This window comes from Ursus maritimus, unplaced genomic scaffold (genome assembly GCF_017311325.1).
Source record: "Ursus maritimus isolate PB19 unplaced genomic scaffold, ASM1731132v1 scaffold_17, whole genome shotgun sequence".
Lineage (NCBI taxonomy): Eukaryota > Metazoa > Chordata > Mammalia > Carnivora > Ursidae > Ursus > Ursus maritimus.
In genome coordinates this window covers 3,401,343-3,428,477 of record NW_024424119.1, presented here as the reverse complement: position 1 = coordinate 3,428,477, position 27,135 = coordinate 3,401,343, and positions in this window count along the sequence as shown.

Genomic DNA, 27,135 nt, shown 5'->3' with positions numbered 1-27,135 from the left:
TAGTAGTATTCCGTTCCAGTTCACCAGTGAACAATTCCTCTGCTACAGCTTGCTGCAGGCTAGTCTATATTTTACCTTCCACCAGTAATGGATTTCTCTTTGCAGCCAGTTGGTAGGTAATTAAACAGCCAAATATTGCTTTGGTGTTGCTTTCCTGGACATTCTTTGTTCCAACTGTCTTAGAACAAGTTCCCCAGGAAACAGACTCTGAGATGATTTGGGGAGTACCCTCTGAACCAACATCTGTGTGGGCATCAAGAAAGTAAGAATGGGCAGAGAGAGGAGTAGAGTTGTGATGAGTGGCATAAAGGCTTCTGCCAATTCTGTGGGGAGTTCTAGAGCTGTGATGTCCTTTCATGCAGGCCAGACATTTATTCCTTTCCATCAGCCAGCCATTAGATGTAGGCAGCCTTCAGAGAGCAGGAGTGTCTGTGGGCAGGATATGTCTCTTTAACCCAGGAAAATTTCTAGAGCAGGATTTAGCTAAGAGGTTTGAGTTGCCAACACTTCCGGCACCTGGGAGAATGACTGCATTAGTATTGAGGAGGAGAACTGAGTTATGCAAGCAGTAGACACTACCCTAGATTCCAATTACAAGTGTACTAGACCTATTCATTGTGTCTTATGTATCTCTTACACTCTCCTCTGTATTTTTTCCTTTGTACATAAATCAGGATATTTTTTACTGACTTATCTTTGAAGTCACCTGTCCCCTCTTCTATCCTGTCCAGTCTGTTATTCAATTTATATGTTGAGCTATTAATTTTAGTTATTGCATTTTTTATATTTTAGAATTCTATTGTATTATTTTTCATAGTTTTCATTTCTCTGATGCAATTCTCTTTATTGTCATCTTGAATATCTTAATCGCATTTATTCTATGTGTATGTCAGACACACACACACACACACACACAATGTAATATTACTCAGCCATCAAAAAGAATGTAATCTTGCCATTTGCAATGATGTGGATGGAGCCAGAGTGTATTATGTTAAGTGAAATAAGTCAGTCAGAGAAAGACAAATACCCATATGATTTCACTCATATGTGGAATCTAAAAAAACAAACAGATGAACATAGGGAAGGGGAAAATAGAGAGAGAGAGAGAGAGAGAAGCAAACAATAAGAGACTCTTAGCTATAGAGAACAAACTGAGGGTTGATGGAGGGAGGTTGCTGGGGAATAGGCTAAATGGGTAATGGGTATTACTGTGAGCACTTGTGATAAGCTCTGGGTGTGATATGTAAGTGATGAATCACTAAATTCTACACCTAAATCCAACTTTGCCATATATGTTAACTCATTAGAATTTAAATAAAACCTGGAAATTAAAAAAAAAAAAAAACACCTCAAAAGAAAAACTGTCTCAGACTACATTAATTCCTCTTTTTTTTTTCACTTTAAAATCTTGGTTCCTGAATTATAAACCTTAATTTTTGTCTCCCCCCTGTTTGACACTGTAGAGAGCTCTGCCACTTTCTATTGTTTGCAGTATCTATTTCCAACCAGTAGCTACTTAAGAAATTAGCAAATGTCCTAAGGTATGTGTTTCTTACCTCCAATGAACTTCTCTTCTCTCCAAGATCTTAGCCCTTATAGTCCTAGCAAACTCAGAACTCTTCAGTACTTTTAAAAAGACGCTTTCCTGTGTATGCTTATTTTTTATATAGATGTTCTAGTAGTTCTAAACAGTAGAGTATTTCTATTATAAGCTACTCTATCATGGGTAGAAATATAAATGGTTCAATTCATATTTTGATTGCCATCTCCCAGTCCTTTATTCACAGTAGTGCAGTGGTTAAGAACCAAGAACCTGTAATCATGCAAAACTGAGAATTTAATTCTGTGACCTGGGACAAACTACTTAACCGCTTTGTGCCTCAACTTTCTCTCCTGGAAAATGGAGATTATAAGTGTATTTAGCTCATGCGCTTTTGAATACTGATAAAAACAAAGGATACAAGGCTGTCAGTGCCACGGCAAACACCGAGAGCATGCTCAATAAATGTTTGCACATGTTATTCCCAAACAGGTGATTTAAGTGCTTCCTCTTAATTGTCAAAAGCCTTCATTATTTTTTCACATTCTCCACTGTTTATTTTGTTTCAACACTGCTGTCCTTGACATTCTTTTTAGTTTCTCATTCTTTCTCATAGACCTAGATCTGACATGTGCCAAGAATGTTCTAGGATGTCTGGGTGGCCAGAGTCAAATCCTATTAGCTCCAATACCAAGTGAAACTTTTAATAATAGTACAACTGACTGTGTTTATGAATGTTTTCTTTAGGTTAGCATCATTTTCACATTTTAGCCAGTTCAATGTTCACTGTAAAATTATATGACAAAAACCTATATGAAAAAGAACATTAAATCCCAAGTGGTGTATTGCTGAGCCAGAGGGTGTGGGTTGTATTCCTGAGCTCCAATTATCTTTGGCCCAGAACAAAGAATGAAAAAACATTTTTGTGTCATTTGAAATTGGTGGTATCACAGGTAAGGCACACAATGACATTTTCAGCAATTCAAATTTTAACTACTCATGTTCAGATATATTTTATGGCTTCCCAGTCTTAGAGCCTTTCTTCTATTCCTAAGAGAAGGGAAGAGAGAAAAGATTGATAATTATACAGTTAAAGTTTTATTATTGTTATTTCAACATTATTCACATGCTTAGTATTTGTTTGTCTCCTATATAAAACTGTTATAAAAATTTTACAAGGAAAAGACAATCACTATTTAGAGATATTCTTTTTTTTAGAATCAAAGTGTTTTTATTATAGAAAAGTTTGTTTATTACTTTGTAAAGGCATAATGAAGACCGCACCACTGTGTATGACTATGGAGGTTATACATGGGACATTTCTAGGCAGTATCATCAACTGTGTAGGCAGCATAAATTGTGTACTTAAAAAATACAATTGTCCATTAAATATGACCATTTTCTGAGGGGTAGAAGTAATGCCTTAGCAATTCATAACATTAAGAGAGATCACAAAAATTAAACCATTGAGAGAAAAAGATCACTTCAAGTATTGATTGCTTATTTCACCAACCTAAGTGCATAAATGGAAGAGGACTTCATATGTATAAATTTGTAAATACATAAATAAAATCACTACAATTTGACATGCTGATTCTTTCCTCAATACATCATAGGCATCCCCCCATGTCATAAATACTAAACTGCATCATTATTTTAGTGGTTATGTTGCATGTCATTATATGCATGCTGAGTTGCATACTTTATGCTCAGTCTCCCATTGGTTCATACTTGGTTATTTCCAGGTTTCAGTAATATAAATAACCAAACACTGAACATTAGTGTATCTACATATTTGCATTATTTAGTAACATCCTAATACAATTGTTAGATCAAAGTTATTCACGAATATAACATGTTTGATGTATGTTGCCAAATTTCGGAGTCTGTACTTTAAAATATGACAATGGGCTAGAAGTACAGCTTTAAAAACCATCACAAAAATATGATAGAGCCAGAGTGCCTGGGTGATTCAGTTGGTTGATTGTCATACCCTTGATTTTGGCTCAGGTCCTAATCTTGGGGTCATAGGATCAAACGCCACATTGGGCTCCACACTCAGCACATAATCTTGCTTGTCCCTCTCCCTCCCTCTCTGCCACTCTCCTCTCAGCCCCTCCCCCCCACCCCATGCTCTTTCACACTCTCTTGCTCTAAAATAAATAAATAAATCCTAAAAAACTGTGATAGAGCCTATTATGATAACAAACATGGAAGGTAGTACTAGATAGTTGTCCACAGAATTGAAATTTTTTATTCCTCAATTTCAACAATGAAGAAATATGCTTTAAATTAGAAAACTTTGCTAAATATTTTTTGTTCATTAAGTAAGGCTAATAGTGCTGTAACTGAAAATAGTTCACATGTCATGTCTGCTAAATATCAAGTGACATTTCATTATGTTTGTAACTAATAAGAAATTGCAATTATTTTCTATAATATTATTAGACATAATGGTGATTAAATTGCTGATCACTTTTGGCTCAACTGGGTGAGGAGAAATTTGCTGCTCTTTGATTTTTACATATACATTTACAATCTGTAGTATAAGGTTTGTAGTCATTAACCTGTGCATATTTTATTTATTTTTTAAAAATATTTAATTTATTTATTTGCAAGAGAGAAAGTGAGTGAGATAGCACAAGCTGGGGGAAGGGCAGAGGGGGAGAGACAAACAGACTCCCTGCTGAGCAGGGAGCCTGATGCTGGACTCTATCTCAGGACCCTGGGATCATGACCTGAGCCTAAGGCAGAGTCTTACCTACTGAGCCACCCAGGCATCCCAACCTATGTATATTTTAAAAGAAAAATTTAACCTGGTTGTGGTCAGATTTACTACAAGAAAATCTGTTTTCTGTCTTTTTTTTTTTAAGAAGTAACTACCTTCCCTTACCATCAACATTTATATGTTATGTGTAAAGCCCTTATATCTATGCTGAATCACATACAATCAGGATTATTTTAATGATATATCACCTTCAGTGGTATTTATAACTTCATGTTGTTGATAAAAAAAGGAAAGCAAAACGCTTTTTCCACCCAAGGAACACTTTTTCTTAAATGTAAATTTATCAATAAGTCTTTTATGACTTTCAAATATAAGCACCTCTGAAAGCTGTCTTATTTTCCTTACAGTCATCTTTACAAAGTATTCTTTGCTGTAAATGAACTTATCTGGGACAAGTTACTATTTGTGCCAGTGTAGGTCTATCCATGAAAAATCCTTGGCAAATTCCAATAACTAATCAATAGGACTTCATATTTGTTAATACCACCAAAACCATGAAGAGAAAAAGGGTGGTGTATTACTTTTGTAAGAGTTCTTAAACAATATACATAGTGGTCTTTTTCTTAAATATATTCATTTCTAAGCAGAATTATAGGCTTCTTGTGAACCTTCCAAGTTCTATGGGACTTATTTTACTTTGATTTTTGTTTCTGAAATAGATAGCATTATTTTCACCTATCAAGGTACCAAAAAATAAGTATTGATGAGTCATTAAGATGATTTATGGAATATCAATTAAATATGAGTAGACAACTAGATCATAATTTAGATTAAAACCAACTACTACTCCTACTTTAGAGTTTAGGAATAGTTTGATTTGGGGCACCTGGGTGGCTCAGTTGTTAAGTATCTGCCTTCAGCTCAGGTCATGATCCCAGGGTTCTGGGAACGAGCCCTGTATTGGTCTCTGCTCTGCCAGAAGCCTCCTTCTCTCTCTCCCACTCCCCCTGCTTGTGTTCCCTCTCTCTCTGTCTCTGTCAAATACATAAATAAAATCTTAAAAAAAAAAAGGAATAGTTTGATTAAATACTATAGTTTCTAATCATCTCAATATATTGCTCTGTTTTGACAATGGGACTAAGTTTTCATTTTCAATGTGTATGCCATTATGTTAGATGAATGATAAAGGCAATATTTGGCCATGTATATATGTATGTGTGTGTATATATTGTGTATGTATGTGTGTACATATTTAATATGTGTGTGTAGCAAAGGACCTATCTTTAGAATTCATAAAGCTAAGATTACCCAATTTTATAATAGAGTCCTCTTGTAGTATCTTCATCTGCCTGTTCTCATTAGATTTTTAAGCAAAATGTTCTACAAAGCCAAGACCTAGTGTTCATCAATTGCTTACCTGGAAGCTTCTTTTCTTCTCCATCACATTCTTTCTACTTACTAGAACAATTTTGCTCCTCAAGTAAGTCCCAAATCAAATGACTCTTCTTCTGTCATACCTCTTTTTGATGGTTCCATGGAAAAGTAATCATTTCTTCCACTGTATTCCTACATCAGTCTGGGTCAAACATACCTTCATTAGTACTGATCAGATTATAGTCCTGATTGCACTTTTAGTCCTCAAAAGTAAGAACTATCTTTTTTTTTAAGATTTTATTTATTTATTTATTTATTTATTTATTTATTTGACAGAGAGAGCTAAAGAGCACAAGCAGGGGGAGCAGTAGAAGGAGAGGGAGAAGCAGGCTCACCGCTGAGTAGGGAGCCCCATGTGGGGCTCGATCCCAGGACCTTGGCATCATGACCTGAGCCAAAGGCAGATGCTTAACCATCTGTGCCACCCAGGTGCCCCAATAAGGGTTTCTTTAATCCATCTCTGTATACCCAGCAAATGAATAAATGAATGAGTTGCTGAAGTACCCTCTGATACAGACATTAATAACACTTATAGCCAATAGTATATATGCATTATTTGTAATAGCATCCCTATTTCACAGATAAGAAAATCAAGGTAACTTTCAATAATTGCATGGCTTATAAGTAGAAAATGTCAGATATTAACCTAGGTCAGTCTAATGCCAAGGTCCCTATATTTATGAATATCTCCTGTTGAGGATTGATCTTTAGATAAATGCTCTCACTGTTAAAAATGAAAAGTCCAAGGGAAACTTGAACAATTATACAACCAGCAGAATCTGCCTGTTTTGTCCTGTATCAGTTAATCTCCATATGCCTAATTCTAGGCTAGATTCATTGTAGACAGAATAAATTATATCCTGTGAATAACCATCAAGATGGCTAAACAGAAAATGCAGTCACCCTTCCTAAGGAGTGAATGACTCCATTCGGCAATGCAGTATTGAGTGTGTCCTTTGTGCTCAAAACAGTGCCAGGCACCTGGAGGCGATGTGAGAGTTGTTCTGTCTTAAAAGATTGGCCAACTGGATACAGGTAGCAAGACTAACATTCATGGGATGAACTTGCAAAGATTCTCTTATACAAATTTGAGGTAAGGGTTTTTAGATGAGAGAAATAAGGGCTATAGATCTTAGGAAACATTTCATTGATGAAATGAATTTTTAGAATTTTGGAGGAGAGGAGAAAAAAGAACATTCCAGGTGAGGCAAAAAATTCAAGTGACAATCTGAGAGAGAGGACCCAAGTGATTTTTTTCTACCAATTGAAAGAGAGTTGAAGGGTTTATGTTTCTTGCCCAATATGAAATGATGTCACATTATATTTGATTTGTATATATACTTTCAAAGAGCTTTCATACTGGCTATCTCATTTAATCTTCACACAAATTCTGAAGCATGGGCAAGGTTGACACTGTTGTTCTCATTTTATAAATGAGAAAACTTGAGTTGTGTAGAAGTTAAATGAACTCCTCAATTCAACTGTTTTTTCTTTAAGATTTTATTTATTTATTTGAGAGAGAGAGAGAGAGCGAGAGAGAGAGAGAGAGAGCAAGCATGAGTCAAGTGCGGGGCAGGTGAGGGGGGTAGAGTCTCAAGCAGACTCTCCACTGAGCACACAGCCCTATGCGGGGCTCTATCCCAGGACTCTGAGATCAGGACCTGAGCCTAAGTCAGATGCTTAACTGACTGAGCCACTCAGGCACACCTCAACTCTGTTTAAGATCAAGAAGCATATCACATAGCACCATAAATTTGTACCACTTCCAGATAGTTTTATGTGTTGTTAATGAAGTTTGGTGGTATAATTTTTTAATCCAACTTTCCTTCGGGATTCTTTCTTTCTTTTCTTTCTTTCTTTCTTTCTTTCTTTCTTTCTTTCTTTCTTTCTTGTGAGTCTGTAAGTGTATATCACTTGTTACGGTTAATTAGAAAGTATGGTTGGATTTTTCTAGGAAGTATGAACTGGATTTTTTTCTAGGAATGGAGGTATCAAAGCTAAATTTTCCCTTGCTCATAAGAACATGCAGCTATTTTTTGTAGAGATCCAACATAAGAACATTTGTGGTATATCCTCTAAGGTATTTACTTGAATCTGTTGTTTGAATGTGAAAGTGGGATTGATTTTAACATAATGAAAAATTATTGATGTTTATGGAATGAATCTATAACAATCTGAATTTACATTAGCCAGACTTTAAGATTAAAACTTTCATTTCACCAAGCAGATTAACATCTCTTTTAAATTTATACTGTGACTGCTTTACCTAAATGCCTTAAAAATGACAGTGCCACTTCTATAGCACCAAGTTTATAGTTGATACTTGAAAATGACTGCCTCAAGATTCCTCCAAAGATTGGGATAGTAGCCCATTAACCCAAAGACTGAACATTATTCTTTGGTGGAGTTGGTATGTCAGGCTTTTGTTCATGCATTTATTTGTTTGCTTTCTGATTTTAGTTGACATAAATAAGCTGTCAGTGGAAACCAATATTAATTTTCAATCAAGAGAAGAAGACAGAAATGGTAAGGGCAGAAGGCAAAGTGCATATTTTGAGAATAGTTGTACTGAGAAAAAAAATGAATTTTTCCCCCAGAGACTATCTGACATTTGTGAGATAGTAAGTACAGGGGAATGAGCCCAGGATTTGAACCAATAGAAATGTGTTTAAGGGCTGTATTCTGCTACTCACAGCATGACTTTGAAGAAGTCATTGGAACAATCAGAGACTGAGTTTTCATGCTTAGCAAATGGGAATAACAGCTATAGATGAAGGAATGAGGCAGATAGGTAATGAAAGAGAAGCATTCCTGGGAGAAAGCAGAGCACGTTACTGTTCTGGATGAGAGGGGCAGCATGTCGTGCAGCTGAATGTTTTGAAAATAAAGAATCAGCCAGGGAATGACACTGGTGAGAAAGCTAGAGGCCCACTTAGTGTTTTGATCCCACACCAAGGAATCTGACTATATCCTGACAACAGTTAACATTTACTGAGTGCTCTCCATGTTAACCAGTGTTATTGCTTCATATACATTATTTTATTGAATTACCATAGCCACCCTATGAGGAAATTGAGGACCAGACAGGCTAAGAAGCTTATTAACATGGCATAGCTCAGGGGCCCCTGGCTGGCTCAGTCAGTAGAACATGCAGCTCTTGAACACAGGGTCATGAGTTCAAACCCCACATTGAGCATAGAGCTTACTTAAGAAAAAACAAAAAGCATAGCACAGTGGGTAGTGGTACAGCTAAGACACAAATCCCATTAAGCCTGATTTTAGAATCAAGACTTATCCACTCACAGTATTACATGGAAATATTCCAATCCCAACAGCGACATGATCAGATTTTCATTTTAGAAAGTGTCCTCTAATTGCAGAAAGAACTGTTCTGGAGAAAAGGCCTAATTGGAGACAGAGAAACCAGTAACTAGAGATGAGATGATCACAGCCCCAAATAAGGTAGAGCAGTGCACTTGAGATATTTAGAAGACAGAATCAATAAGATTTAGCAATGTTTTTGGTGAAAGTGAAAAGAAGAAAAAAGGAGGTAAGAATGCACTCAAATGTGGTTTTTGTTTGTTTGTTTGTTTGTTTTTGTTTTAATGTTTTCCTACATCCATCCTATATAGTAGCTACACTTAAATGTTATTCACTGTTACCCTCATAGGCAATCTGCTTGTCTTCTGAGACTTCAATTATGCCATGTCCTCTGCCTGGATGGTCTCCCTATCCCACCCCACCCTACCAAACTGTGGCAGAGAGATATCCTAGGTCCCCTGCTTTCCAGGTCTTCTCGTATTGTCCCAAATGTTCTGTTGCTATCTTCCACTTCTGGAATCCTCATGTCTCTGAATGTCTTTCTTGAAAAGCATATGGAGAGCTACCTGTGTACTTTATTTTTCTACTTCACATATACTGGGGACAAGAACTGTGTCCTGCTATTCCTTGAAGAGTAATCTGGTGGCTTCTTGCACAGCAAAGGTGTTAAATCAGTATTTGTTGAATTTGAATAAATAAATTTAGTCTCCTGTCAGTGTATGAAATCCACTAATTTAGTAAATGCTGTAATTCATGGCTCATGCATTTCCTCATCAGAAAGGGTTTTTTTTTTTTTACTCCTTTCTTAAGTAGTTTTGTGACTCATGACCCTTCTCTTTCTCTGTCTTATTACCTTGTTTTATTTCCTTTATACTACTTAGTAGTATCAGAGCAAGACTGGCTACATAATTAGCAGAGTCCAGTGAATGAAAATAAAAATGTAATCTCTTGTTCAGAAAAAAAAAATTACTCAGAATTTCAGGAAGGAAACCAACTTAAACGGAGCCTTAAACCCCACACGTCATATGGCCCTGAGGCCAGTCATGGGTCCATATGTGTGTTTCATACCTCTAGGAATTATCCCTGTCTTATCCCCTGTGCCCAGAGAGGGGAAAAATGGCAGATGGTAGCTACCTAATAAATACTTCTTTTTTTTTTTTTAATAAAGAATGATTTTAGACTGGAGTTACACATTTTGAAACTTTTGAGGGTAAATGTCCTGACAAAACCCTTTCCTCTATGTCGTTTCACCCAGTGGTTCCAATCTCAGCAGCACGATGTATCCTGGAGAGGATGACAGTGATTTTTTTTTTTAATTGAAAACCAACACTCACCAGGTTGAATAGATTTAATTATCATCCCTAGGATGTGTCCAGGAGCTGAATGGACCAGGGAGACTCAATTACCACCACTTCCTTAAGGCAGTTCTTTCTAAATGTAGTTGAGATTCTGAAATCGCCGACAATTTCAAGAATATTGTGACTTATTCTAGTCAGTACCTATTTTGTGATGTAGACCTTAATTCTCTATCCCTGCCAATTTTGCTTCTTTCAAAAGCATTAAATTAACTTTTATGAAGGAAAAGAAAGAACCTGACTGAAGGCAATAAGAGGTTAATGTAAGCTATTGTTTCTGTGACATGGTACTGCTCCACAAAGCATAATAACTTCATCAGATGGAATTCAAAACTTTAGGGAAAAAGAATTATGGCCTTTCAGGTACCCAAAATACCTTTTGAGATGTATGTGAAAAAGATAATTGAGGAGTTTGGATTGTCCTTTGAGAAGATGTCCAATGATAGTTTAAATCCAATCAAACATTGTTTTAAATAACAGGAGGTGAATTCTCAATAGAGCTATGCAATACCTATTTCTAAAGGAAGGGGAAANNGTGTTGTAAGGAAAAATTCTATTCTTTCCCTGAAAATTTTCCATTTCAGTTTTATAAATGTGGATTCATCTCTTGCAGTCCAAAATCACATTGCTATTAGTGATTATATTATTACTTTTAAAGGACAAACTCATAACTAAAATGTAATAAAAACTCTCATTTATTAAGTGGCCATCGTGTGCCAGACAGTGTGCTTAACTACTTCAGAAATGTTATCTAATTTAACCCTCATAACAATTCTAAAGGCAGATGCCTGCTACCCCCTCTTCCCCCCATTTTACTAATAAAGAAATCAAAGCTTAAAGAAATTGAAAAAACATTGACCAAGGTCACAAAGTGAAAAACAAAACAAAACAAAACAAAAACAAAAAACAGAGCCAAGATTGCAACTAAATTTCAGTTGAAAAGTAAATATGACATATGACTATTCTGGCTTATATCTGAACAGAGAATTTATAACTGAGATAATTTCTAATTCTGCTTTGGGTTTTTTTGTTTTTCTCTTCTTTTTACTTTCAGATAGTCTTGTCATAACTAAAATTCTGACAGCATAGTCCATTATAATAAGATTCTATTTCACTTATGTGAGTAATTTCTTTTTTTTTTAATTAGTAACCAACTAAGTAGGGAAATGAGAGTTAAGATTAAATGCTTCAAGACATTTTATAACTTGCTTGCTCAAAGTGACCTTTCTCATCACAAATGGCCCCACGGAGTTACCACCACTGTCAAGATGGAGTATACAGTGCCTTCTGGTATCATTTGAGGTGCATTGCTAAGCCCCACTGTCAAAACTGTACCCCACAACTGATCTTTCCCTTTCTGAAACATACTATCCTTCTGAAGGATACTTAATTTGGTCCATTCCTCTGTTTGAAGGCATTATGTTCAGAAGGCTTTGGGAGAATGCAAAAGTGGACTCAGAGATTGTTAACACTTTTGTCCATCAGAGACCATTTATTTATTAGATTATTTTATTGTCAAAAGGTATGTGGCAGGGTGCCTGGGTGGCTCAGTTGGTTAAGCATCTGCCTTCGGCTCACTTCATAATCCCAGGGTCCTGGGATGAAGCCCCATGTCGGGTTGCCTGCTTCTGGGGAGCCTGCTTCTCCCTCGCCTCCCCACTTGTGCTCTCTCTCTTGCTATTTCTCTCTCTCTCAAATAAATAAATAAAATAAAATAAAAAGGTGTGTGGCAGAAGATGGGTACTGTTTGGAGGAGGGCACATAAGAGCAGAGAAGTCGGTGAGGTTGTCTGAGAGCAGCAAATGTAGAAAAAAAAATATATTTAAGAGGGCGATGATGGGTGTGGGTGAAGATTAATTTGAGGGTTGATGTTAGATTTGGGTAAAGTGAGAGGCACTAAGCCATCTTCTTACTGTGACAGGTGATTGGGACCCATGACTTGGGGAATGCAGAAAGGTGGGTGACTAAAGAAGAGATTAGGTGTATATGGTAATAACTGCATCAAGGAGAAGAGTGTGTGTCTTTGCTCAGACCCCTGATGGTTGGATGCTGGGAACACGGACACAGGGGCTAGGGTATTAGAAATAAAAAGTGACAGGAGGCCACAGACGGAGCAAATAAAGCAGTGACTACAAAAGGCCCAGCTGTTTGATGTGTTGGGTGGTGTGACATAATACTTGTCCCTTGCTGCAAAGCCACAAATATCAAATTTGAAAAAAATGAATTAGTTAAACTATGAAATAATGTGTAAGTATTATGATACGAAAGTTGGTCAGACTTCTATCTGTAAAACAGAAATTGATTCTAGGTGATTCTAGCAAAGAAAAAGGTAGTATCTGCATGATTTGGGGATAAAATTAAGTTATATTTGAAGTTTGGCTGTATAATCCCCCTTCTCTGTATCTGTGCTTGTTGGGACAGGCAGGAATAGCAGAAAGAAGACTGCATTCACTCTGTGGCCCTGTTAGAGTTCGCATACCGTATTCTGGCCTCAGTTTCTTCACCTGTAGAATGACAGTTTTGTTTTAAGTAATTCCACTTGTCCCTTTTCCCTGTGGGGCCATCAGCTAATTGTAAATTTAATTTTTTACTTCCTTCCCTAGAGAATCTTTCCAAAATCTTGCATGTAATTCCCTAGCGATCTTTTTTCTGCATAGTGTTGAATATCTGTATGTTGTGAATTCTCTCTTAATTTAAAATATTAAACGCAACATTGTCAGTCTCACACGCAGGCATGCTCACCATTTGCCACTCTGATGGTAATGGAAGTTGCCTGCCTAACTCCTTTCCTCAGGCATCAGAAGGCAAATACCCTCTTTCAACTTGGCAACGTAAGATGATTTAGCTCTCATTTTAGAAACGTTAGCAAAAGGCTATTTCTACTTCGCTTTAATGATCTCAGTGATGCCTGTGTAGTGAGTGGCATTGTACAATGTCCTACTACACTTTAGAGAAAAAGTGTAATTTGGCAGCTTTCGTTTGCATAGTTCTAGATATTGATGATGACATTCATGGGAATTATTTCTATACAAACCCACAGAAATTGTTCACAATTCTGAAGGAATTAACATATGTTTGCTAACTTAGAAATTATTTTGTATTTGAGTGTTAATCTTAGAAGGCACTTCTGAGACAAAAGTCTTTGTTCTTGCCCCTGCCCTGATTATCATGAAAAGGACAGGCAATGTGACATGTCCTCAGGGGTTTTACTGTGTATCCTAATACATTATCGGCAATTGAAAAGGAACACAAAATATGTCCCGGTCTGGAGTTAAAGTTTTAATCCATTTCATGTCTATTTTGATAGAAACTCACTTTATGGTTAATTTCTTTTTCAGGTTAATGGTATATTTATTTTTATAGCCATGCACACACACACACACACACACACACACACACAAAGAGCTTGCTCAGCTTTGATGAAAAAAAAGTAAACACATGTATTTGGTCTACTTTTTATTTGATTAAGGCATGCACATGCCTACATTTATTCTAAGCCCGCATTTAGGTCACTGAACATTATTCAGTCAGTTCATGACGGCAGCTTCTGCTTGTAGCATGACTGCGGTTATAGAACTCTGCTGCATATGTTTGTTCTGTGAATGCACATGGACGTGTTAGCAGGTGCGAGTCCATGGGGTGCGGCAATGCTAGCTCTAATAGCTAGCAGTAAAAGAATGGTAATTATTCAAGCCTAGCGTACCTGTATGTGTATGTGACCACAGTCAGTTGTTTTATGGTACCTTTTCCCACTTAATAATCCCTAAAGCTCTCTGCTTTCCTCCTACCCTGTCATTTCTGAACTCTTCTACCTGTCCATTCCTTGCTTACCCGGTCTCATCCTAACTTAATCCTACCTTCCCTAATCTATATCTGCACCTATGGCCAGACCGATTTGTCCCCATGCCACAGCACAAAGTGAGTTTGTCGCATGTTACTCTAATAAATGGTTTACGTATCTGTTTGTACTGTCAGACCATGTGCTCTTTGAGGGTAAAAGCAAGGCCTTTTTCATAGCTGTATACTTAGAGCCTTGTACATGATGGGGTTTAATAATTAATTTGTAGAAGGAAGGAAAGAGGGAGGGAAGGAAGACAGAACAGGGGGAGAGGGGGAAATATTTTTTTCCTGTTTTTACCTCCTGTTTGTTGTGCAAACTAGTTGAGTTTAAGGATGCATTTTATTTCCTCAGATTATTTCTGTACCCACAGTAATCTCCATACATAAAGTGCCTTTCCAATTTTCTTGGTATCTCTCAAAATGTTATCCTTCCTTCATGATCCTACTAAAGCCCCATTTGTATCAGGAAACATTATTCAGCATCGCCTCCCCCAGAATTAGCTATTTCTTATCTGAACTCCAGTTGGAAAGATTGTGTGTGAATGACTGTGCGTGTGTGCATGTGACTCTGCATTTATTTGATCTCATCACAAAAGCCTATCTTTTTTTCCTAAAAGTATCCCCCTCCTGATCCCCAAATACCTCTTGATGGGATTCAGGGAAGGCCTTCCAAAATATACCACCCTGACATATTATTTTGCATTAAAGTTCCCTAAGAAACAGTCAGTGAAAGAAGGTCACTCTGACCTTCCTCTGTTCCCCCAAAAGCAGGAAATAAGTTCCCCATGGGAAGAGTACCCTCCCTGCACCTGCAGGGTAGATGATGTCCTTGTTTCTGGAGAAAGGGAATTCAGGGGCAAGAAGATTATACATTTCCTCATTAATTTGTTACCACAAGCCCAAGCTTCTTTATTTTGTCAATTATTCACGAATTGTTTCTTTGTCTAAAGGGTATAAAAGCTGCTTCCTTTGGTCACTTCCTGGGGGTTCATATTTTTGGGTCTCCATACTTAAAAAATTAAATTTGTTTTTCCCTGTTAATCTGCCTTTGTCCCTTTAATTATCAGTCCAGCCAAAGAACCTAAACGGAAAAAAGGAATAGTTTTCTTCCCCTATGCTCTCTAACAAGTTGAAGGCTTTCTTACTCAGATTCTGGCTATTCTGGATTTTTTGATTTTATATTTTTAATAAGGATCACATGTATGGACTTCTTCCCAGCATGGAATGCTTGTGTACTTAAAAGCTTTCTGTGCAAGGAAAGAGAGACATGGAAAAAATCCAATTTAAATTGGACATAGGAAACAAAAAAAAAAAAGAATTATGAATGGCAATGACATAAACAATTTTTCTTTTGACATATATGTCTAAAAGTGTCTTATTTTTGGTGTACATTTGCATTGATTTCTGGGTTCAAATCACAGAACTTTCTTTTAATATAACTTCTGCCTGGGATTTATAGCAAAGGTGCATACTGAATTCCAAGCACCCATTACTGAAATACCGTATGGACAGAATGCATATTGATTTGTGCCAGTAACCTCCGCTCTAGAAGTCCACTTCATTTACCTAAACAATGGATGTTGTCTTTAAAGACATTAAGCAAGGACTGACTTTGCATAAGGCTGCTTAGTGAACCTTTCTGTAATTTTCACTGTGGTATATTACTTCACAAAAATTTTCAACAACATACTTTTTAAAGAGTTTTTTTTTTTAATATTCATATTTTCTCTTGCAAGTAGCAAAAGATGGTGGTCAGTGGGGTCAAGACATTATGTTTCAATCATTCCATACTTTTACATAAAATCTTTGCTTTGGAACAAGTATTAGGCAAAAGGTTTTCCTCTTTATTTCAACTGCATTGTGTATACCAAATATAAAATATTGAAAACAGAATTTGTGGGGTTTTCTGTATTTTTTTGTTTTTGTTTTAACGAAATATGAGTTTATATAACGGAATAAAATCTTTGGAGTCAGTTGTCCAGTAAACTTGAAAATCAACTGCTTCCCTGGGATTCTATTAGGATTTGAAATAATAATTATTCCTTGGGGGTTTTTTTATTATTATTATTTCTTGGAATGTTGATTTTTCTACTTCCTGCATCTGCTTATTCTTCCTTATTCTGGGTTCGTTTACTCCTGTGGTTTGTAGTTTTCATTTTGTGATCTCATTTTCAGTGGAAGGCCTTTTTCATGGACGTTTTATATACTATCAGCTAGTTGTACAGTCTACTTTCAGGTCTTTTCAGAATTTGCTTCTAACTCACAAGATATGTTATTGGTCTTGAATTAGTTTAATGTGATTTTTTCTGGCTTCTAGAAAATGATACTTCAACATTGCTGCATATTTGAACTGAAAAAGGCTTTCCATATCAGCTTAGTGGACCATATTGATGGTAGTGGCCCAAGCATATAGTTTCAGCTTTGAGGAAGCTCAAAGTATACTAAGTGAAATAAGTCAAGCAGAGAAAAACAATTATCATATGGTTTCACTCATTTATGGAACATAAGAAATAGGAAGATCGGTAGGAGAAGGAAGGGAAGAATGAAGGGGGGGGAAGAGAAGGGGGAATGAACCATGAGAGACTATGGACTCTGGGAAACAAACTGAGGGCTTCAGAGGGGAGGGAGGTGGGGGATTGGGATAGGACGGTGATGGGTATTAAGGAGGGCACATATTGCATGGTGCACTGGGTGTTATACGCAAATAATGAATAGTGGAACATTGCATCTAAAACTGGGGATGTACTGTATGGTGACTAATATAACAAAATAAAAATTATAAAAAAAGGTATTCTAAAACATTCAGATGCATTAAACAAAACAAAACAAAACAAAACCTAAAGATAAGTTCAAGGATGAAATATCAGTTAAAAACTGCTATTGGGTATTATTATCTATGATTATATCTATGGCAGAAATGGACCAGTACATAAAATACTATTATAGGTGGAATAATCTTAACTTTATAAAAATACTGAGGGAATAATATAATAAGTTCTGTGTATATATATTCATCTCTGTATTAAAATAAGAAAGCAATATGAAAATAACGCACATCTATCCTTGTCATGTAGGAATATTGTAATGGAGTAAAGATGAATTTCAGAAGAGTTGTAACAACTGTGTCTAAGTTTTGGTCAAACAATTTGTAGTCTCCTACTTTCTTCATAGATATTGATTTAAAAGGCCCTAATAATTTTGATATATATTGAGTAATATCAAAAAAGTCTCAGTAGTACTGAGTCCAACAAATAACAAAATTGGGAAATTTTTGTTACATCGAAGGAAACACTTTAATACTAGAGTGACAAGGGACAGAAATATATCACTGATGACCTATTTTGTGTCAGGCAGTGTGAGGGTGTTTCATGTTCATATTTAATTCTCACAATCACCTTTCTACAGATAAGAAAAACTAACTTAAAGTAAAGATTAGTAAACAATGGTGTTGATTTTCAAACTAGGTCCTTCTAAAACCAGAGATCTCTGTTCTTTCCTTAATATAATCTCTTAATATTTTTCTTTTTACATTTTAATACAGCATTTACTAAGAAGTAAGTAGAACTGGAGGGAAATTATTCTTTTGTTTTCTTTTAAAGATTTATTTATTTATTTTAGAGAGAGAGACAGAGCGCACACAAGCGGGAGAGTCAGAGGGAGAAGGAAAGAGAACCTCAAGCAGACTCCTTGATGAGCACATAGCCGACACAGGGCTTGATCTCATAACCTTGAGAACAGTACCTGAGATGAAACCAAGAGTCAGATGCTAACCAACTGTGCCCACGCAGGAACCCTTCTTTTGCTTTCTATTCTTAATTGAAATGAATCCCCAAATTGAGTGTGATGTTAAGTTTTCATTTTATTATAATGTTCTAGGACCCTGAGCAAATGTGCAATGCAGGTATGAATCTCAATAAGAACATATTTGTAAATGCAACGCATACATTTCAGAATCATAGATGAGCTATATGGTTGGAAGAAATTGCTTATCATACTTGGCAACTTTCCTAAATGCCTCTTTATACATAGTATCTTATTTGTTTTAGATTTGGCTGGTTCAGTTGAGTGTAGTCCTCAGCTGATCCAAAGTTTTAAGAAAGAGATACTCAATTTGCACATATAACCATATTCTTATGAATGTTAAATAAGAAAAAACAGAAACATAAGAAGCATTGGTAATGATTCAATCAGTACACTTATACAGTAAATTCTCCACATTTTTCTTCTCTCTGCTGCCATTGTTACTCTAGTGGTTTTGGTTCAAAGATTTACAGCCCCACCTCTAAGTAACTCAACCTACAGATAGTTTGCTACTCTGTGCTATGTCAACAAAAATTAAACATCCTTCTGATTTCTCCAGTATTTTTTTTACTTTAAATTACTACACTGTAAATTATTCTGTATATCTAACCCAAATTTGCAATACAAAATTATAGAAGAGGAAACAGTGTTTTCTTATCATAAATATAACAACACAATTCCAAGAAAAACTTACTGAGTAATTAGTTTTTGTATGAACTAGACTGAGTTTACATATGATAGGGAATTTATTCCTTGCAACAGTTCTATGAAAGAGATATAATGATTCCGCAATTTAACAGAAGAACAAATGAAGAAATTGAGCTTCAGCAAGGTTAAGTAACTTAAAATAAAAAAAATAATTGATTAAATTAGTAAAATGTAAATAAAATAAGAGGGAAGAAGTAGTGGTACTAGAATTTGAATCAGGCATTTTGACACCTGAAGTCATATTCCAAATAACTATGGTATGCCAATTTTCAGATTTTGTTTTTGCTGTAGAAAACTTAGGATAAGGCAAAAAATGTCTTATATTCTATCACCCAGAGGTAAACACCCATATTTCAATAAAGATGTCTTTTCTGTGTATTTGATGTTTCTTCCTTCTTTGTGTGTGTGTGTGAGTGTGTATCCAACAGATCTGTTTATCATCACAAAACATGTACAAATGTGTTTATAGAACCATTATTCATAATCATTCTAAAGTAGAAGCAACCTAAATATCAACAGTAGAATGGATGAATAAGTCTTTGTATATTTGCATACTGGAATCCTACACAGCAATGAAAATAAATGTATATATATTATCATGGTTGATACTCACAAACTTAGAGCAGAAAAAGCCAGGCACCAAATCAGACAGTATAAGACCCATTTATGTAAATTTCAGAAACAGACAGTCTATGGTCTTTGAAGTCAAGTAATGATGTCATAAACTAACATCATAGTGGTGAAAATGAAAAGAAGAGATAATAAAAATTAAACAAGAACATGAAACTTTTCTTTCTTCTATGTGGGTACCAAAAAGATGAAGAGAAGGTTGACTTTGCCATTTTAAGTTGGAAGGTGACAGAAGTAACAAAAGTAGGGAAAACCAGGAGAAAGCCTGCTTATAGGGTAAGAATACTGACTTATGACTAACTGACTTCGAAGTGTCAGTGGAATGTCTGAATGGAGAAGTCCCCCTGAAAGATGAAAATTAAGATTAGGAAAGAAGTTTTGGTGAGAGTTATATGTAATAAGATGTCTTGTCTTTGTAAATAGTTGAAACCATGGTAATGGATAAAAATGTTAAAGAAATTACTGTCAGATTATCCAAGATCTTGGACAATTCTTGTTTCTTGTCTGGGGAGAAACAAGGGGGTGTAAAAAAAGAAACAAAGGATATAAGAAAATGTTAGACATGAGGACTGGAAGAAGGAAGAGAAGGACAAGGAGGAGTGGCTGAAGAACAGCATGGTTCTTAGTTTATTATGATGTTCACAAGCCAACTCTATGCTGTTTATCCAATCCTTGCAAAAGCAGTATTTTCTGAAATAAGTGCCATTATTCCCATTTACAGATGAGAGAACTGAGGTCCAGAGAAGTTACATAATTTTCTCAAGATTATGCAGTTAGTGGCCAAGTCTTAATTCAAATCTAACATTTCTAGCTCCAGGGATCAAGTTTTTAGCACTACAGTGGGAAAGAAACAGAAAAATACCTTTACTTTGGTATTAAAAAAAAGAGTTATCAGGAAAAGATATAGTCAATCATTAAAAAATCCTAAATCAAGGCACATTAATTGAGAATTTGCAATCCTGTATTTGTTAATCATCAAATTGGCTTAAGACTTTCTCCACAAGAATAAATGAAATGTAATAGGGACATTTTAAGTGGAGAGAAAAGAGCTTATATCAGGTATTTTTTTAAAGGTCACTGTTCCTCAACCCTATCTCTTCTTATCTCCCCCAGAAATTTGTACCTTAATCTTCTCCTGTCCCCAAGGGTACCTTCCTTAAGTACCCTAGCTTTAGCAAAGTCTCTCTTATACCAAAACATTCTCTTTAAATTCTGCTACTAGCTTCGTTCTCTCACAGACTTGCTTTAATCTCCTTATTTCTGGGCGTGGTATTAAAAACTCTAGTATATCAAATTCTTCTTCTACTTCTACTATTTTGGAATTATGGAGAAGGTGTGTGTGTGGAGGGAAACCTCCATTGAAAAAAATAAGTGAATAATGCAAGTAGAAGTTTTGATTTTAGTGAAAAGGTAGAACTTTGTAGAAAGTTGGGTTTATTCACAGTAGAACAGAGGATATGCCAAACTGTATGGGAAACATTGCCCTACATACTGACACATTTGCCCTTGAGTAGAAATCAAGGAAATCAGAGTTAAAGAAGATAGAGTTTGCAGTTAGAGGTCAGTACATATTAACTGTGGGCCACATACTAAGGGAATAGATAAGATGAGTAGACAGAGATTCCAGCTGGAAATTTTTACATGTTAGTGACATTTCCTTAATTCCCACCAAGCAGGTAGATTCTGTAGTTCTAATGAGAGGAAACTGAAGAAATAGACCCATGGACAAAGCCAGGAATGTAGGACACTAGGGATGTACACATTTGAGAAATATTAATTTATATGTTATAGATTTTCTTGTCATATAGAATCGTTTTTCTTAATATTGCTTAATGTTCATATTTTTTAACCATATAGCTTTCTTCTCCCATCTCCTCTATTCATCAGTTTATTTACTTTATCAAATGGAACCCATAGCTTAGTGTTTACTTTAATGTTCTAAGCCTTCTACTTAAGAGTAAGACACAATGAGAGGGCTGAATTTGGCTGTCCCTATCCCCAAATCAAAGCAATGGCAGTGACTGGTCCTTTCTTTGTAATTGCAATGTTTAGAGAATATTTTTAATATGATTCAAAAACATATATTTCCTTAGGTATGTGAAAATTCTCCTTGAAATCCTATTTTAACTATTCAATCTTCTTGATATATTTTACTCCTCTAAATAGACTACAATGTTAGATTTTACATTAGCACTTCATATTCCAAACATAAGTTATCCAAAGAATACATTTTTAATGCACAAGGGAAAACATAGCATAATTAAATAGCAAATTCACTACTTTTTTTATGGCAAACAGATTAAATGTGCAGAAAATACTCAAAGCTGTAGTGTTTGCAATGTGTTAGCAAATTAAAAATAATCTCAAGAAAGAGAAAAGCCAAAAGACAAACATCAGCACAGTTTTCAAAGGGTATGTAAAAAGGATTTCAGTATTGGAAAAAAAAATAGGTGGAGACAATGGTGAATATGGGAGAAAAATGCATATTGTTAAGCAACTGTCTCCCCAGAGTCACAGGTTCAAAAATTCTTTTTACTCGACCATGTTCAAGTCTTCCAGAGAGTATGTTTTTTTCCAGCTGCATTTTGCCATAACAAACAATAGCTTAACATTGCACAAACCCAAAGTATAACTTTGCTACAACACAGGTCCTGAATTTACAATTTTATTAATTGAAACTGAAGCAGATTTACTCAGGCTAAACCATGCCCTAGAGCAAGAAGCTGCCTGTGAAATTTGTTTCAAGTTCTGTCTATCTACATATTTCCTTTAGGATTAAAGAGATTTTAATGATTTATTTTTATTTTTACAGTGTTTATTCTACTGGTGTTAGATGCATTGTTGCTTTGCCTGCAGTTTCTGTGGTGGTTGGTAACACTTAAGCAATCTGAGTCCACCACTGCAATCATTCTTCCTGAAGAACCCATTGTGATTTCCATGTTGCTTAGTTATAACCTGCAAAACAAACAAACAAACAAACAAACAAACAAAAAAACACAAAAAAAATAAATATAACAATATTAGACCACAGTTTCATTGTGAATTTATTATATCTCCTTTTCCTGAAATGTGTAATGCAATGAAAAAAACAATATCATGATGTCATTTTTTTTTCCTATTGAATTAATCTGTGGGTTTTAGCTTTTGAAAGGAATTGGGAAGAAATGAAGGAGAGTGGTAGTTTTAAGAAATGCTTAGTACTGGAATAATAAAGAACTGGTTGAAACTGAGGAATCATCAAAGTGCCACTGGAATGTTATTGTGAATTCAGAACTGCTGGAAAAAGAAATATAATTTTGTTGAATCTAAACCATAAGCCACATGGGGCATAAGTCAATTTTGTTTATTGAGGCACCTAGTGCAGAATGTACTGTTTAGTAGGTACTTGGTAAAGATTGAATTGAATCCCCCTCTCTAGCTAAGCCCCTCAGAACTTGTTTGTAATTTGCCTTCAGTTCTCACTCTTAATATTGGGATTCCTTAGACTCCCACCTAAGCCTCACACTCTGCTACTGACACACACTCCAATTCCCATGCCTTTAGATACTATCTCTATGGTAATGATTTCCAACATGTATCTCCAGACCTGATTTCTCCACTGAACTACTGATTACTACATCCAACTCCCTACTTAACATTTGTACTCACATAGCTAAGAAACACTTCAGCCTAGCATGGCTAAAATAGAAATCATCACAGCTGATACACACATCTGACTCAACCTATAGTCTCCACCAGTCTTGTCCCTCACAGTAAATACCAACATCCACTCAGTTACTAGAATTCTAACCAACAACCATCCTTTATCCCTTTCTTTTACTCATGACCCACACCAATCCATCAGTAAATTCTATTGATTTTGCCTCTGAAATGTAACCTAGATCAACCTAGATCCATCCAATTTTCCAAATATACTTTAGTCTAAATCACCACAAGTGCTTTCCTGAGAAGTTTCAGAACCGATCTCTCAGTTTTTACTCCCACCTCTGCTTTCTATTTTCCAGAGTAGCCATAGGCATGCTTCAAACAAAATCAGATAATTTCATTACAACTTAAAACTCTCCAGTGACTTCCCATTGCCCTTAGGATGTAATCTAACTTTTTCGCAATGGCCACCATATAATGTGTGGCATGCCGCCCCCCCCCCCAACCTTTCTAATGTATCTTTTGCCACTCTTCCCTGCTTACTAGATTCCAGTTACATTGGCCTTCTTTGTTGCTTGAATATAAGTTCACACAGGGCCATATGTGCTCAGTATCCCTTTACATAAACATTTTATCCTCTTATCTTGCATGGCTGTCTTGTTCTGCATTCTTAGACTTGACCATCAAAAATATTCCTCCTCTGAGCCACATCACTTATTTCATTTTCTTAATTGTCCGAAATCATTTTTTTGCTTTGTCTGTTTGCTTATGGCCTTTCTCCCCCTCACTCCTCCATGCTGCAAGAATGTAAGTGGAAACAGGTCCATATACCACCCTATCCCCAGTGAGAACAGCACACAACACAAAGTTGTGTGCTCATAGATACTAAGAATACTTCTTTAATAAATGTTAAAAATAATTATTGAATCTAGAATAAATAAAAAAATAAAGTGTAAATTATTCCTTACTCATTTTAACTCACTGTTTTGTTATTTGCTTGATATTGCACAATGGTAGATTCATTAAATTTATCATGTGAATAAAATATTTTTTGTAGTGTAAAATATTTAAACAAGAGAACAGGGAACACCATGGTAGTTTTGTTTTGTTTTGTTTTGCTTTGTTTTATGGAAGTGCTTGAAGGCATGTAGAGTGACCAAGCAGGGATCTCAAAATCTAAGTGGAAAAATGAATAAGAAGAGGGAACAAAAAAGTCAAAATCTACAAGTCCTTTATATTCTGGAGATATAACACATAGCAGGTGCTAGCAGAAACAGTAGGAGCACCAACAACGCTCTATTCCCTGGGACTGTTAGGGGTGTGAGGTAGATTCCTTAGGCTTGGGACTTTCATTTTTAAAACCAAGGCAAGTTGGTTATCCTTGTTGAAAATAAGGACTTTTTCTCTTGTTATTTGTATTTTCCAAATCTTCCCTGCTGCCTGATTCCTATCTACTTCTGTAACTGGAAGTCGTAGAAAACTATAAAATAGCTCTACTGGTTTTGAAAACATACAAGAGGGGAGAATGGGTGAGACTGTCCTGTTCTTCAATAGAACTGGGAGGAAAGCAAGTAGGTGCTCCTGAGCATGAGTGGTGGTGACTTAAGAAAGGGAATAGGAAGGGTGATACAATCCTGGGAAGAAGAGGAAGGAGAGTATTAGAATCTTCAACTACCAGTTGAGTTCCCTGACATTTTGTTCGAGGAGGTCATTGAGGACCATGACCACCAGTTGACCCACGAGCTGGATTCAGGCAATTGGGACTCCTTACCCCTCTCCAGTCCTTGGAATGTACTTTATGCCCACCGTTCCAATAGCCAGAGTTACTTCAAGGACACAACCTTGACTGAGTGATATGTTATTGAGATCATCTGGGCCATACACATGGCCGAACCCTGTTAAGCCTCTATTTATACCTATAAGTTCTGTCGGGCAGGTGCAGAGATTTGCTCCTCCTGCAGCCACCCAGGACAAGTATCATATGTAACTTCCCTTGCTTATTTGAAAACCTGCCACCTACCCATCTGGGTGGTCTGCCTTTTTCTTCAGTCTCTCCCTGCCCTCTGTGTAAGTGGCCAGTTTCAGATTTCACCTGGAGAACTCCTGAGGTTGTGATCCAGCATAGTTATTGTGGTTACTGATGTATTTGTATTTATTTATTTTGTTGTGTAGTTTTAATTTACTTAGCTATTTCTGTGCATGATATTTCTCCTTTTTTGTAATTTCTTTTTTCTTTTTTCGTCTCCTAATCAATTGGATATTATAACTTCCTTTTTTCTTTTTTGTCTGGGTGGTTACCTTTAAGTTTTAATGCTGATACCTCACTTAACAGAGCATAAAGCTGGTAAATATTCTTACCCTTCTCCTAAATAGCATAAGAGCTTTAGAACACTTTAATTATAACCCCTCCAACCAACTTTTGCATATTATAGATGTCTAGTATTTTAGACACTGTTTAATTTGCCCCAAAATTGATTACTGACGTTAGTATATTACCATATTTTGTACATTATTAATATTATTACATTATCTTATTTTTAGACAGTCAGTGATTTTTTTAGATTTACCTATATGAATCAGTGTCTTTACTTACCGTTCTTTCTTACACCTCTTTCTTTCTAAATTCAGTTTACTTCTTCCTAAATTATAACTTTTAGATTTCCCTCAGTAAGGGATGTAGTTAGAAATTAATGATTTTTTTGTATGAAAACATCTCTTTTAACCTTCATTAATAAATTAGTGTATAGAGGTAAAGGCTGCTGTAATATTTATTTTCCCTTACTCCTATTGAGATGATTCTTCTATTTTACATGTTCTACTATTTTTGTTGAAAAGTTTGCTGTAAACCAGATCTGCTTCTGTTTAAATACCTATTTTATCTTCTAGCTACTTTTAAATTTGTGTTTATGTTTGTTTGTGGGGTAGATTTAGTTGAATTTATCTTGAGATTCTTTTAGCTTCCTGAAGAGATAGACAAATGTCTCATAAGCTCTTTCTTATCACATTTTTTTCCTTTGTTTCTCTGTTATGGATAATTTATTCAGCTCTGATTTCCTGTTAATTGTTTCTTAGCTACATTTAATATACCTGTTTACTAGAGTTAATGATTATATTTTTGTTTGTAAAATTATAATTGGCACTCATTGAAAATGGTCTTGTTATTTTGATGACATCTTATTTATTTCATATATTTCTCTCCATCTTTCATTTTTAATTATTTTAAGTAATTATTTTATAATCTATGTTTAGTAATCCCATTATCTGAATGTTTTGGTGTTTCTAATCTTGCTCTTTGAACTTTCTGTTGACTTTCACTTAAAATTGACTCATTTGTTTGATAATTATGGATGTGAACTCCTGCTTAACAGGGTTTTTTATTCATAATCCCTAAATCCTTTGTTAGGGGTGTGCCCTTCCAGAGAATTTTGGAGACTGAATGCACAAGGTACCAACCCAGAAATAATTTTTTGTTAAATCCTCTCTGGAATTTCTCTGTTCTTATCAAAAGTTTAAATTCAACCCCCATACCTGTTAAGAGATTTTCATGTGAGGCTCTTGGCAGAGATTCATAAATGTCCTAGAGCCAAAAGATCAGTGACTCCATATAAGTCATTTCCACTTTTTCCCCTCATTTTGGTCAGTGAAGATTTTCTTAATATATTTCTTTGAGTTATATTTGTCTAATGTTTATCTTAATAATGTTTCACCTAAAGGGTATCCTTTCTTTTTTTACACATACACACACTTAAAGACAATTCTGGATTTTGCTCAGGGGCCATTTATGGAATATATGTCATGAGGCTTAGTCATACCAATTCCTTTTCATTCTTGGTTTCTTTCCCTGTTACCACTCATCTCCAGCCTCTTCAGCTCAACTCCTGGACTTGCTCATGACTGATATGAGAAATGAGGCCTGGAGTTTTTGTATAAAGAAAAGGAAATGCCGAAAGAAAGAAATCTGATAAAATTAGAAAAGAGGAGAAAGAACCCTTCTGACCACTTAGACATGTGTCTATATCTGTATGCATATGTGTGTGGTTGTCAGAGAAATGATACACATGATATATATGTATTACATATGCATGTATGTATTTCAGTGATATTATTGGAACACAAGAATTTCACTGCTA